Genomic DNA, 5,062 nt, shown 5'->3' with positions numbered 1-5,062 from the left:
TTCAAAGCCGTTAAGTGGAGAGAAATGTGTGTTTTTCTGTCACAAATTATTCCTACAGTACTAAGGAATTTGAACGTTAACATGCGTGAAGTCACAGGTTAAAAACAAAGAGAGGACAGCATTTGTGAAGGTGTTCAGGTTAGAGCAAAAATTGACGAAAAGCTTAAGGGTGAGATTTCTGGTTCCTAACTACGCAAAAGGTTTTGCTCAAGGAAATTTATTAGTGATGGTGTCGCTGCACCAAAAACCAAATCGATTTTGTATTATATTCGAAAATATGAAAATTGTTTAAAAAGAGTTTGTGTGAAAATGACACCCTGGAAGAGTTTTTGTCCCTAATTAAAATTGAAATAGGTGTTAGTGAAAATGAAACTTTAACAGCTGACATCACTGAAGATCGAAACTTTTATGAAGCATGTGTTTTTGATAGAACAAACCATAATAATAAGGTAATGTTTGATAAAAAAACGTCAGTAAAGAAACGTAGAAAACATTAAAAACTGGAGCTCTTGTTACGTACATCTGAGTCCAAAAAGATGACTTTTTTTCCACAAGTAAAGTCAGTAAACAAGGATTTCAGAGAGATGCAGTATACAATTTTCAATGAAACATAACAAAGCCATGAGAAATTGTTACGTATGTGATGCGTTTCAGTTTCCATTTAACAGGTAAAAACCTACGTTAAATGAAAGGCGCCTACGAGCACCGAAAGTGCGCACGGCGGTCACGGTCAGGCGAGTTAGTCACCTGTCTAGCTCGAGACGAGGTGGACGATAGTGTTGATGGCTCAAAGTCCTTAGAATCTTTCGAAAACTTCTGCTTTTGTGTGTTGTTCTCATCGTCAGTGCAGCAGAGGTATTTGGTTTTATACTCAGTATCATTCCGTATTGGCAAAGTTTGTGTCAGGTGTTCTTATAGAGAAATTTTGAAGCCACGTAAACGACTGGGTATCTACAGCATTGCAGTGTGATAGTTATTGTAGGTACTCCTAACAAATGGAGGTGAATGTAACTTTCTTATGTTTATCTTTGACATGGAGTGGGTAAGTATGTATGGTGCCTTGAACACTATTGTACGAAATCGTTTACACACAAAAAGGGCTATGGATTATATTTGAGGACATCGAAAGGACTTCCCACGCTTGCGTTGACGGTATATACAGACAGTGCCTTAAGCATCATTATATTAACTTGTAATCCGCGTAGGCCTGCAGGGAGGGGAACTATCTGAGAACATGAGAAAATAAAAACGTTTCTGATACTCTGTGGTTACGTGCAAGATTGGTCAGGATTACCGGAAATATTACTTTGCAAAATGGAGTGGCTTACTGGGAATATTCCGTAACATGCATTTCAGTGGAATACTTAAACAAGCTATGCTAAGTACTAACACCACAGGGCTCAATGAGTTCCTCAAACCCTGTCTTGTCAAGGTAATGAAAGGTATTTGTTGAAATCAATCATTACACCATTTAGAAAATAGTCCTCCGTCTGGGTTAATGTAATTTGATCATTTCTGGTTTGAAGTTCCATAGTGGTAAGTGTAAAGCAGCGGCCGCATTAAGATATCGTCTGTTAAAATAATTTCTTGACTGAAGAATTTAGAAAAGGAAGTATATAATGCATTATTGATGAAATAATCAGAGAAATCCACCGCGATAATGGGAAATTTACCGCCTATTGTTTTGTTTCTGTGTTCATCCCCGAGGCCCTGGCACTAAACACGGTGACCCGAGGAGCTTTCGCCATGTTGAGTACCAGCCCCTAGGGGATGAGCGTAAAAATATAAACAAAAAAGGTAAATTTCCCTTTATCCCAGGAGATTTCTCAAGTAATCTCATCTGTACTTTATTATATACACCCTTTTCTGTATTGTTTAGTAAAAAAATTATATTAATAAACGATATCTTTGAGCGGCCCATTTAGCCCAATGGTAAATGACATGTCAAGGAAGAACCCTCTTCATTTCCAAGCAATTGAAAATGACAATACTGTGACCGTTTGCCATTTAAGCTTCGATATATTATTGTTAGTAATGAGCACTAAGCTATATCTTGCGACACGTATTGCAATAATAATAAGGAATTCTTTTGTGGATGATTAAAAAGGTAGGCCCACTGCTTATGTTGACGATATACAAGTAAATTACAGCTGTAATGTCGTAGGTAAACTTGAAATCACCAATTTGTATTACAGGTAAAACTGATGGGAAAGGGACGAGAAGGGGTGGGATGGGTGTGGAAGGTTAGTGGATAATGTAGGACAGTCAAACGTGGTTCATTTTAGTTTTAAAATTTTTTACTCGAAAGGCTTTAATTAGGAACTGGATTAATTGTACGTAGCTGGTGGGTTAAACCTAATGGTTTTCGTTGATAAAGGAAATTAAAATATGTAAATTTTTCGGCTCAATCAACCCGAGAGTATTGAGGTATAAGCTGTCTTGGCCCGTTAGTACGTTTTTTTTTATGTTTTGTGAAAAGATTCCTAAGTTAATGCAATACCAAAGGGTAGCATGTGCTTCGGAAGACAGATAATCACCACTATCTTACTGATTTGCTTCGTGGTTGGGATTGCCATTATAGTCATGCTGCGTCATTGGCAAACTTTTTCATATTTAGAGATTATGTTAATTACTTCCGTTATAAATAACTGCATTTGACTTATTACTTTAAGAGAAATAATTTCATATAGGCCCGGATTAAGCACACTCCTTCACATAAGTATTAATATTCATGAATCTTTTGCAGATGAGTGTTTTGAAAAATGCTTTTGAATGATCTCAGGTTTCCAACTTGTATGTGGCCATATGTTCGTATATTTCTCGGTCATTCCTAATTAAATTTAGATCACAAGTGAGGAAAAACATTGCTAAAACTGTTCGTTTTCCTAGCTTTATTAATTGTCCAGCTAAAGAAATACCTTAAAATGCCAAAGATTGGTTGAGTAAATGTTTCAAAAGTAAGTTAGGCGTATTATTTTTAATATAAAATGCAATAACATTAAACAGTGATATAAACGCTGCTAAATCTGTACACACTGGCTATTAGAAATGTCTTTAAAACGTAGTTTTTGGAGTATGTGATGCATTACCTATCATTCTGTTAGAATTTGCCATACTATTCCGTTAGAATTTATCATAGTGCACAGACTCTGAATCATTAGACATTCAAGATCGTTTTCAGTATCAGAAATTGGCAACAATCATTAATGCTATTGGCATTTAGACATTTTTCTTGTTTGTGACACGATATCATTAAGATGAAGGGAAGAGAAGAATGTAGAACCAGTACTAAAGTAAATGTGAATAAAAGCTCAGTTCTTGACTGCAAAAAAAATAATTTAATTTTTTTTTATGTAGCTGGTATTAGCCCGGTATGTATCCACCTACGGTGGAAGCTCCTTGGGACGCCGTGTTTAGTACTAGCCCCTCGGGGATCAAAGTATTATATACACCCATTTCTATATTGTGTGGTCGACAAATTATATTTATAAAATAGAAACGGGTGTATATAATACTTTGATCCCCGAGTTGCTAGTACTAAACACGGCATCTCAAGGAGCTTCCGCCATGGGTGGATATATACCGGGTTAATACCCATGTAACTGATGGAGTTTTAGTAAACTTATCTGCAAATAGAGACTTGTTCATCTGTAATTATTATTTGTATCGAACGAATTTTCCCACTAAGGAATTAATGTAGGTCATTCTGATTTGTTTGCAGACAAGATTTCGCTGCAAAGGCTACGGTCATTCCGATTCAAGTCGTTTCAGTACATCCATAAAGGCAATTCGGTGCTACTATAGTAGGCGATCTACCTAGGCGATCAAATGTGTTTCGCCGTGTTTAGTACTAGCCACTCGGGGATCAAATGTGATAAAGTGCACTTTGGGACATTTGATCTCCGAGGGGCTAGTACTAAAGACGACGAAACAGAGTAGCAACACGCAAGGTAGACCGCCTACTATAGTAGCACCGGCAATTCGATACAAGTCACGGTTTTCGACGGATCGTTCGAATCATTACGTTAAGGAACAAAACAGAAAGAAAAAAGTTAGTTGTGATCACTGACGCCAAATCCAGATACAGCATTTAATGAACTAGTAAACCCAATCCTTTGCCAGAGAACCAGGAAATGCCCTTCAGTAAAGCGAAATATGTTACGCCGTCTAATTTTGCAAATGTACTGTTTTAAAATAATCGGTATTAGCGCGACATTAAACTCTGTAGTAAACAGTAATCGTCGCCAGTCAAATTTTCAGAAACCAATTACCTATATATTATAAGCGTGTTTAGTACTTGATTTTGTAGTAAGTTAGTATTCGAAATCATTCAGTAAATTAATTATAGCCTTGGAAATTTAGAAGTGCGAAGTTAACACGGTACATCAAGTTAGTTGTAGTAGAATCACGAAATTTTTAAAATCGATAAAATGAATAAATTGACAAGTTAATTCATCAGAGTTGTAAATAATACTAGATATTTGAACTATATAAATTTCGATTTAGTTGTAAGAAACAAATGTTTACGTATTGTACGTATCTGTTGGGTGCCTGTTAATGTAGCGCAAATGCGATGTTTTCCTTATAAAAAAAAAAACTAGTAAACGTTTGAAGAAGTCCGTCAGTGTTTCAAATGTTTATGTGGAAACGAACTGGGTTGTATCAAATCGGTTTTATGGATGTATCGAAACCACTTCAGTTTGTACCGAACCGAAAATGACGGAGGAGGAACCAGGAACCACTTGAGCATCAAAATATGTAATCTAACGTGGAGGTAGAAGTTATTCGAGATTCATGATAAAGCAGAAATCGACAATTGAACTTGGTAAGTTGTTATTATACGGTTAGAATTTTTTTCTTCTGATATTCTCTGCCTGATAAACCAGAGTTAAAGATCACAGTAGTTTTTGCATTAATAATAAAAGACTCCAAGTACTTCGTTAGGACAACATCATGATACATTCAGATCTCCCATAATTTTAGCCAAGTGGCACCTCTCCTTCAGTGCAGTCATTGCTTCCTACAACCCGCCCCCTTTATTACACGTTTGTTCGTGACGTTC

The 5,062-nt window shown here is 36.4% G+C and overlaps 1 long non-coding RNA gene across 1 annotated transcript; it reads left to right on the top strand.

Annotated features, from left to right (window-relative positions):
• The first annotated feature begins 729 nt into the window (after positions 1-729).
• LOC136835417 (uncharacterized) lies at positions 730-4,652 on the top strand. Its single transcript, XR_010852128.1, has 2 exons — positions 730-855; positions 3,722-4,652. It is a non-coding gene; the product is annotated as an uncharacterized lncRNA (long non-coding RNA).
• Positions 4,653-5,062: the final 410 nt, after the last annotated feature.

Source organism: Macrobrachium rosenbergii, chromosome 55 (genome assembly GCF_040412425.1).
Source record: "Macrobrachium rosenbergii isolate ZJJX-2024 chromosome 55, ASM4041242v1, whole genome shotgun sequence".
NCBI lineage: Eukaryota > Metazoa > Arthropoda > Malacostraca > Decapoda > Palaemonidae > Macrobrachium > Macrobrachium rosenbergii.
The sequence above is the reverse complement of the archived record's forward strand: the minus strand, read 5'-3'. Positions and strand labels throughout refer to the sequence as shown.